Here is a 10,487-nt window from a genome sequence, read left to right on the forward strand (position 1 = left end):
TTTATTTATTTATTTATTAATTGGGATGTGTTGGAAAGTGTGGGACCCAAGCATGACATAAATGGTCTAGAATAAGGGGTGGATATTGTCCTGGTTTTGGCTGGGATAGAGTTAATTTTCCTCCTACTTACTCGTATGGTGCTGTGGTTAGGATTTAGGAGGAAAATAAAGCTGATAACACACTGATGTTTTAGTTGTTGCAGAGCAGTGCTTACAGAGGCAAGGACTTTTCAGCTTCTCATACTGCCCTGCTAGTGAGCATGCTGGGGGTGCACAAGAAGCTGGGAGGGGACAGAACCAGGACAGCTGACCCAGACAGGCCAAAGGGATATTCCAGACCATATTGTTCATGCTGAACAATTAATATGGGGTGGCTGGCTGGGTTTGGGGGGGCCGCTGCTTAGGGACAGGCTGTGCATCAGTGGTGAACAATTGTATTGTGCACCATTTGCTTTGTACGTTCTATTATCATCGTCATCATCAGTATTGTTATTATTTCTCTCCATTTTCTGTCCTATTAAACTGTCTTTATATCAACCCACAAGCTTTTATTTTTTTTCCTTCACAATTCTCTCCCCCATCCCACTGGGAGGCGGACGAATGTGAATGGAAAAGGTGCTTAGCTGCCTGCCAGGCTAAACAACAACACTGCCTCAGAGAGACAGTACTGTTTCATCTGATTATTAAAAGTTCACTAACTGCTTCTGTGGTTGCACTGTAGTTGCTCTTCTAATATATATAGTACCATATGTTTTTATCAAAACTCGCAAATGATTAATGAGATAGAGCAAATTCTAATCCTTTCTCTATATAGATTTAATGCCTTATGCCTATTTGACACTAATTTCCCTTACACTTCATTGGTTTCTATGCATTGCAGTGTGACTAAAGTGCCTTAGTTGCAAAAGCTAATAAAGAATCCTGCCTAGATGTAGGTAACTAAACATAATTCTAGACACATTTAACAACAACAAAAAAATATCTTATTATCAGAATTCCTTTGGAATCCTTTTAGAAAATCTACCTTTAGACTCAGTTGTATAACATTCTAACTTAAATAGTAGGAATTCTTAAGTTTGTTACTATAGTTTCCGAAGAACTAGTAAAGTAATTAAGATTTGTGGCGTGGTGTTATCAACTGAGATGTTTTTGCCTGTCACTACTTCAAAGACCACACATTCAAAGAGTTGCTCAGTGTCCAGATAGAAAATGATGTTCCTCAGGGGTGTATATTAGGACTAGCACCACCTAACATCTTTTTGATGTGGACCAGTGGGACCTGTAATGTTTAATATCTTTATTAATGACATAGAGAGTGTGACTGAGTGCACCCTCAACAAGTTTATGGACAACAAGATGAGTGGTGAGGTTGACACTGGAGGGAAGGGATGCCATCCAGAGGGACCTTGACAGGCTCAAGAGGTGGCCCCATGCAAACCTCATGAAATTCAACATGGCCGAGTGCAAGTGACTCGCGGAAAGCTGACTCCACAATCAGTAAGATTGTAAAGTAGGTAAAGTAGGTAAAGTAGGTATGTTTATTCAGCGCTGGGCAGCACAGGGGGTAGTCTCACCAAAGTCATGCGCACCTAACGCGGCAACTTGCTTTGGTTATATGCAGTAAAAAGTTACATATGCATGAAGTTTCCCAATACGCCTATACATATGCATAACGTGTCCCCGCTTAGTATTAAAATTAGCTACAAGAAGTCATTTCCATAAATTCCTCGTCTGCGCTTGCGCAGTGCCTTGTGGTGGTGGGCGCTGAGGGTCGTGAGGATGAAGTAAGATGTCTTCATCAAGGTTGAACTTTTCACCTTATCTCTGCACGTGTTCTCTGAGGCCTTGGTCACAATCTGGGCCATAAGGTTGTTTTGATCTGGTTCTTGGGGTCCGAGGGGCTCCTGTTATCTGGAGGCCTAAGCGCAGCACAGGCACAGTACATCGCAAATATAGCACCTATTCATTCTTAATCAATCACTCTCTAATTTATAATCCCAATGATTCAGTCCCCCCTTTTCTGGAAAATCTGGTAAATTCTTTTACTTAATACAAAAATTCTTCCCAGTCTCTATGATGTGTACCCCTCAATGCCTTGCCATGCACTTTTGTCAAGGAAGCTAATATAGACATTTGTTGTAACAATTTCCAATTCCAAACAAGTATTATACAAGACAGTATTAAACTTATACCAACTAATATCAATAAAACAATAATTGGGTGACACAATGTGTTCAAAATCCCAGCTGCAGTTGGTGACCATCCAAAGAGTGTATCCCACCAGTTGTGATTTGTATCTTGTTTTACTCTTTGCAAAGCTCTTAGGTAATAACTTGTGATACATTGTGTTGTTAGACTTGATCAACTGGTGGGATACCACTGGTGCCAAATAGAGAAAATCACACCCGACGATTCTAACATAGTTACAAATACAAAAGTTAGAATGATTTTTGCTAGGGAGTTATGTTCTCCTTATCTACTTCTACAAAAGCACAAGCAGTTCTTAAACACACACAGCCTTGACCAACATATACAAGCACAGTCTTTTGACTAGTATTTGGATGAATTTCAAAGTGGCAAACACCTTGCTCTGTGTCAAGACATACATCCTGAGCATCAATTGTGTTGCTTTCACAAATAAACCCCTGTTGTTCCCAGGTAACACATGATTCTAGATTTACAGATTGCCATTTCCCATTCTCCATCCGTGCCCATGTTCTATGCTCCGAAGGATAGAGCACTGTCTCCTCATGGTTTAATCCTAGTGCAATGATGGGGTGGATAACATAAACTGTGGCATTAAGTATAGTAAGCACAAAGGCAGTAGCCATGTTAACAATGGGATCATAGGTAAAATTTACCAGAGTCCACCAAGATTGGAACTTCTCAAAATCATTGCCATTGTCCCAAACAGTCTTTAGGACTTCAGCCGGAAAAATGCCTTCACTTCCTTCCCTAATGATCAAGGCAGCCGTTGCCTGCATCCATAACTGTGCTTGCATACAACTAAGAGCTAAAGATACATTATCTTGAACCATACTAAGTGCATCTATTATTAGTTTGTGGTCTTGGTCTTCAGCCTTTTCCCATCTCGGTAACACCTTTGAAACTTGCCATTGGCTAGTTCCCAATGCCAATAAGGATGATTGTAGGGGCTGTTTTCGTTTTGTCCCACTGTTGTAGGAAGTACAGCCAAAACCAGCTAATTACTACGGTCTGTGTTAATATAAAATTATACCAGCAATCTTATTTACCTGCGTGGATACAACCTTCTTGTTGGCCACTTTTGGAAATCGGTTTTACTAAAATCCCTGTTACTTTCTCGTGGGTCGTTCCATTAATCATTCAGCACCCTATTTTAATTTCGTCCCCTACGGTTCTTTGGTGTGTCCATTCTTCCCCTAATTTTTGCCATTCTTATAATGTATATAAATGGTCACCATTTGTTTGCCAAATAACCACAACTGCTAACTTTCCATTAATGCTCTATCCTCTGTTGTTATGGCTTCGGACCAAGGCCACTCACCATTCTCTATTATCATAGAGGCACCTTCTTGAATCACAATTACAACTTATAAGCCATAGAAATAAAACAATTCTGTTAACTAAATTCCTACTAACTATATTACTAAATACTCCTGACCATAATGTCCTCATTTTACTCGACTGAGCTTTAGTTTCAGTTCACCGTCACCTGGCGTTACTTTCCAGGGGGTTCTGGAGCTTTCTTCACTTGAGAATGGTGAATCCAGGCACTCTGTTCCTTGATCTTAATTGCTGTGAAGGTTGTAAGGAGCACCTGGTATAGTCCTTCCCACTGTGGTTTCAAAGTTTTCTCTACAAGAGACTTAGTTACCTCTCAGGCTTTGGCAGTCCTAGTGGGTAAAGCCTCTGGCCATCCTGAAAAGGTATCTGTTAACACCTGATTCACAAGGTCCTGGAAAAAAACACACACAAAAACAAAACAAAACAAAACAAAACACCCCAAACCCTTAAAACCACTAAACATTAATTGTGTTAAAATTGGCAAGTAATCAGAAAGAGATGAAGAGACCTGAAAGTCAATATCCAGAAAATCTCATTTAAATTTATTTGAAACCAGAAAACTTTTGGAAAATACTGGCCATGTGAAAAAAAAAAAAAAAAAGTGCTAGTTAAACCCCTAGATCTCCCAGTGCTTTAGAACATGATAATGTAAAGACCATCACCATTAATCAGTCTGGGAGTATATTCAGTGAAGAAATAATAATTATCATGTATATTTTCTCTTTCTGTTAAACACTGGCACAGAACAATTATCATATATTTGAAAGACTGCACTAAAATCTTCCTTCTCCGTGCAGCTGTGAAGTTACAGAATCATAGATTCTAAACTGTCTTAGGCTCTGAGGAAACTTCATTTCAGCCTTTCAGTACTTCTAGGGGGCTTATAAAAAAAGATGGAGAGTGACTTTTTACATAGGCAGATAGTGATAGGACAAGGGGGAATGATTTTGAACTAAAAGAGGGGAGATTTAGATTAGAGGTTAGGAGGAAATTCTTTACTATGAGAGTGGTGAGGCACTGGAACAGGTTGCCCAGAGAGGTTGTGGATGCCCCATCCCTGGAGGTGTTCAAGACCAGGTTAGATGAGGCCTTGGGCAACTCGATCTAGTGGTTGGCGTCTCTGCCCATGGCAGGGGGGTTGGAACTAGATGATCTTTAAGGTCCCTTCCAACCCAAGCCATTCTATGATTCTATGAATCTATGAAATAGACTTATGATAGGCTATACTTATCAATAGTAGAATTCCTCATCTGTCTCCTCATCCTGATTTGGAGGTCTATAACAGACCCCCCACCAGGATGCCTGCCCCGTTGGCCTTCCCGCTGATCCTAACCCATAAGGACTCAACCTTATCATTCCCAGTTTCTAGTTCCACAACATCAAAACACTCTCTAATATAGAGAGCCACACCACCACCCCTTCTGTGCTGCCTGTCCCTTCTGAAGAGCCTATGAAGACCCTATGAAGAGTCATTGCAGCACTCGAGTCGTGGGAGTGGTCCCACCACGTTTCCATGATGGCAACCAAGTCATAGCCTGCCTGCCGCACAATGGCTTCCAGCTCCTCCTGTTTGTTACCCATGCTGGGTAACAAATCATTAGTGTAGATGCACTTCAGTTGGGCTTCTGGACTTCTCCCCCAGCCCTGACATTGTTCCCCCTGGCACACCTCTAATGAGCCCTACTTCATCCCCGTCCCCCTTCTTACCTAGTTTAGAGCCCCCTCAAGGAGCCCTGCCAGCTCCTGGTCTAGGATCCAGAACAATGGATCCTACAGAGCATGGATCCTAGAGAGGTCCTAGTTAAAGAGCAATGGAAGCAGAGGAACTAGCAGCACAGAGGCAAACCCATCTAGGCTGCTGCATTGTAGCAAGATATTGCTGCCCGGGTAGAGAAGCTGGTTGTAAAAGTATGCCATGTAGATGCCCAAGAATCGTACCCAAGATTCAAGATACTGAAGAACATCGAAACAACCAGCAGGTGGATCAGGCTGCTTAGATTGAAGTGGCTCAGGTGGATCTGCACTGGCAACATAAGGGTGAATTTGCTGAGGCGATCGGTTCCAGGGCAGACATGTTCTGCAGCGGAGAGGGGGATTGTGGGAGGCAGTGATGAGGTGGCAAAGAGAAGCCCAAGAGCGATCAAAAGGAACTTCAGGGCTTTGGGGCGACTGGTTGAAGGATCAGGTGCACAGGTAGTGTTTTCTTCCATCCTTCTAGTTGTGGGGTCAATACTGAGAGAAACAGGCAAACCCAGATGATCAATACGTTGCTCCGGGGCTGGTGCCACCGACACAATTTTGGGTTTCTTGATCATGGGAAGGTCTACATGACACTGAGCCTATTGACTTCTGATGGGGAGCACCTTTCTCTGAGGGGGAAAAGGATTTTTGCCTGGGAGTTAGCAGGGCTGATTGACAGGGCTTGAAACTAGATTTGAAGGGGGAAAGGGACAAAACCATGACCACCAGTGTTAAGCTATGGGACTGCACGCCAGTTTTTGAGGAACTGCATGCTGGGGAGCCCCTTCAGTCTGCCCCATGAGGGGATGAGTTGAATGAAAGACATCTCAAGTGATTCTATACATACACACGCAGCATGAGAGAGAAGCATTTCAGCTCCCTGAAATGGTATACTAATACATGTAGTATGGGAAACAATCGGGAAGAAATGGAAATCTGCGTGCGGTCCCAAGGCTATGATCTCTTTGCAGTCACAGAGACATGGTGGGATAGCTTGCATGAGTCAGCAATGTGCCCTTGTGGCCAAGAAGGCCAACGGTATCCTGGGGTGCATTTGGAAGAGTGTTGCCAGCAGGTCAAGGGAGGTGAGCCTCCCCCTCTACTCAGCCTCGGTGAGGCCACACCTGGAGTATTGTGTCCAGTTCTGTCCCCAGTACAACAGGGACATAGAACTACTGGAATGAGTTCAGAGGAGGGCTACTAAGATGATTAGAGGACTGGAGCACCTGTAATACAAGGACAGACTGAGAGAGCTGGGCCTGTTTAGCCAAGAAAAGAGAAGACCAAGGGGAGACCTCATTAATGTATATAAATATCTGAGGGGAGGATGTCGAGAGGATGGAGCCGGTCTCTTTTCAGTTGTGCCCAGTGAGAGGATATAATAAATGGCTAAGTCCCAAATAGGGTTACAATCAAAGTTTACAATGTATTAAACAAATAGAGGTAAGCAAACAGCGCTGGGTGCGCCGGGAGTCTCTGCTCCACCAGAACGCACACCAGTTACATCAAGTAGCTGATTTTTATGCTCCTAGGCTGATACATATTCATTACTACTAAAAAAAACAGGGTTATTATAATTAGTTTCCGGAATCCAAACCCTCCTACTGGAGCATGCGTATCAGTCTCCGGTGGTCCCTCTGAGGGTCTCTCGTGCTGAAGGCTCATAGTCTTCCTCCCTCTTGTCCTTCTCCTTTGTCAAACTTGGCTGTATGTCAGAGACTTGTGCAGCATCCCCTGCAAGCTTTGTCTTTTAGTTGTTCTTCAGCTCTCCCCGTCTCCTTAATCTCCTGGCCAGATAGCAGGGACTTGCATAGTGTCCCATGCAATAGTCATAATAGTTAGCAGTTATTCTGAACCCCCCCCCAGATATCAGAGACTTCAAGGAAAAGCCTACAAATACATTTCCCTTCAAGCTTTCTATTGACATGAAATGCTAAAACATTCCTTTGCAAGATACAAGAATTATATACATTAACCACTCTGTTTTTCTTAGACTTGTGGTTATACAAGGGTATGTAAGACAGAAGGTCACATTCAGCATACCATGCGGCCCTAGCTTTGTTCCATACTGACACGAATCAGATGAACATATCTCACAATCACCCTCTTATCTTCTGGGCTAGTTACGATAGTTCTCCAAGATGTTGAATATCCTTGGGATACCCAGACCAGCATGGTCTTGTTGTTATGCCTTGAAAAGGAGATGGATATGCTTTGATCCGGGAAGGACAGGATACATAAGGCCTGAAGACCGAGTTGCTTGACAACTTAAAGCGAGATATATTGTTCAGAAGCAATGGAAAATGGAGACTTGTTAGTAATCAAGAAAAGGAATGGAAAATGGAGACTGTTAAGTCATGGAACTTAAAGGATTGTTTGTTACCTTTTCTGATTTTACATATGTATAGGCGTACTTGGGTTTAGTATGAAAAGCAATGTTCTGTATATATAGAATGTTTGATGTTCGTGTGTGCATGTTGGTGGAGCGTAGACTCCCCGCACACCCAGCGCTGTTTACTTGCCTTTTATAAATTTTATACCTTTTATACCTTTTATACTTTTTAGAAATATTTGTTTTATAAATATTACAAAATTCAGATTGACTTGAGACCTCATTTATTACACCTACCTTCTTCCTTTCCCCACTACTTCACGGATCCTGCCTCTTTAACCAGTCTCAGGCCCTCTGTCAGCTTTCCACAGAACCGCCACCATCGATGCAAAGGACCGCTGATATCAGCGGGGCATGCCGTCCTGCTTCTGCGGCGGTGGGGCTCACCAGTAGGTGACTGGATCCCAGACGAGCCCCCATATTGTGAGAAACACTCTGTAGCCAATAACTTAGGCTCAGGCAAGGATCTCGGTGAAGTAGTAATTTATTCGCGATTGCAATGGCAGGCGCCCCACAAGCAGGAGAGCGCATCTACTAGTTCCAAAACGCCGTTTATATACTTTTTGATGACAGGACCCTCCCCTGTTCCCCACTGAGTGGGTAATCCAGGTTCACAATCTATCTGATGCTTCACAAACAATGCATGGCCTTCAGTAGCCGGCCTGTCAAATTTCAATTTCCTTTTGCCATTTTTACTGTTTGAAGTGGTAATGTTTCTTCACTTATCTGACTTGACTTAACACCGTGATTTTCACCTAATTGTCCTAAGGAGTCTGGTTGTCTGCATTTTACAAGGTCACCTGCTTAAGCTTTCTTATCACTGTAAGCATATCTCAGTACCACATTCCTTCCTTCTAAACAATGTAACTCTGCAAAAACAACATTTCTATTCCTACAACCCCTAAAACAACCTGAGTTTATGAGTGAGCTCAGATTGCCAATGGGACCGCTCAGGGAACTGTTGACAATTGCATTCCCCTGACCGACCCCACACTGAGACTATAGCCACCCCGGAAATAATGAACGGTAAATACCAAAATCTGGTTAAATTGGGAATGGAGAATCAGTTCCAACAAGGTCCAAAAGAAACCCCTATGGAATTTTTGGACCGACTATGAAATGCAATGGAAAACAAAACAAAACAAACAAACAAAACTGGAGAAAATAGGGGCTAAATTAGAACAAGGAAAATGGACACTGCCAGACAGGCGAGAGATATTGCCAAAAGCTTACGCGAAGCAAATATTGGGACGTTTGCATGCACAAACACATTGGGGTACAAAGGCGTTAAGTGATCTTTTTTTTTACAAAAACAATTTAGTTGCATTGTATTTTTTTGAAATAACAAAACAAATTACACAACATTGCATAACTTATCAGAAGATAAATAAGAAAGTGTTTCAACAAGCAGCCACAGGAGGGAAAAAAACAAACAAACAAACAAACAAACAAAAACCAGCTTATAGGTCTTTTGAGAAAGTACAAGTTGATTTCACTGAATTGCCCAAAGTAGAGAGGATAAAATATCTATTGGTAATAGTGGATCATTTAACACAATGGGTAGAAGCTTATCCCGTAGCACAAGCTACAGCACAAATGGTGGCAAAAAATCTATTAGAACACCTGATACCTAGATATGGGATAATCCAGTACATTGATTCTGACCAGGGCACACACTTTACTTCTAAAATAATAAAATTATTATGTCAATCATTAGGTATTCAGTGGGAATACCATACTCCGTGGCACCCACAAAGCTCAGGGAAAGTAGAAAGAATGAATCAAACAATAAAACAACAATTGGCTAAATTAATGATCGAGACACAAATGCCCTGAACGAAATGCTTACCATTGGCACTTTTAAACATAAGAACTAAACCACACAGTGAGACTGGATTATCACCATATGAAATGTTATATGATATGCCTTATTCTCAAGGGATGCCTCTAGGGAACAATGTAGTTGAGGGTCGTAGCATCCAGAAATATATAATTACTATTGGAAGGAGATTACAAGAGCTAAGAGAAATTGGAATGATGGCTCAAACACCACCTTTAGGATTTGCTATTCATAAGATACAACCAGGAGACAAGGTCTTAATAAATAAACCTGGAGGGAAGAATCACTGAACCCCCGATGGGAGGGACCGTACCTTGTTTTACTTGCTATTGAAACAGCTGTGAGAACCGCAGAAAGGGGTTGGACCCACGCATCCAGAATAAAAGGACCAGTAACTACCGAAACTTGGAGGGTTGAGTCCGCTCCTGGGGAGCTGAAATTAAAGCTAAAGAAGAACTAATATTCTGGCAAGGAGGCTGAAAGAATTAAGGATGCCAAATAAGGGGGACAAGCCTGAAGGGAGGAAAGGGAGAAAGCAAGACCGGGGCAGGACCCTCCACTGCGGTGTGTATGGTCTACCGAGGGAGGCAACCCCTATGGGTATTGACTGCCGAGTGAGAGGGCCTCGACCGGACTTCTCCCACACTAAGGTCAGGTTGTCCTGAGAAAATAACATAAGAACCTCTTTTTTTTTTTAAACCTATATAAAATTGTGATTTGTTTTTCAGGAGCTGGATCACCCTGACAGGCTGAACGGTAACACAAGCCTGAATCCACCCTGAAAGCGGGCCCAACCCCTTGATTGAAGGCGTTTGCCTGTTATGATCCAGCTATGTGGGCAGAAGACAGATCCTGGGGCTATAGGACCCCAATATATATGCTAAATAGAATAATTAGGTTACAAGCTGTAATAGAAATAGTTATAAATAAAACCGGAGATGCACTTGGATTAATTGCAAAGCAAAATAC

Source organism: Netta rufina (assembly GCF_964035555.1).
Source record: "Netta rufina genome assembly, chromosome: W".
NCBI classification, from domain to species: domain Eukaryota; kingdom Metazoa; phylum Chordata; class Aves; order Anseriformes; family Anatidae; genus Netta; species Netta rufina.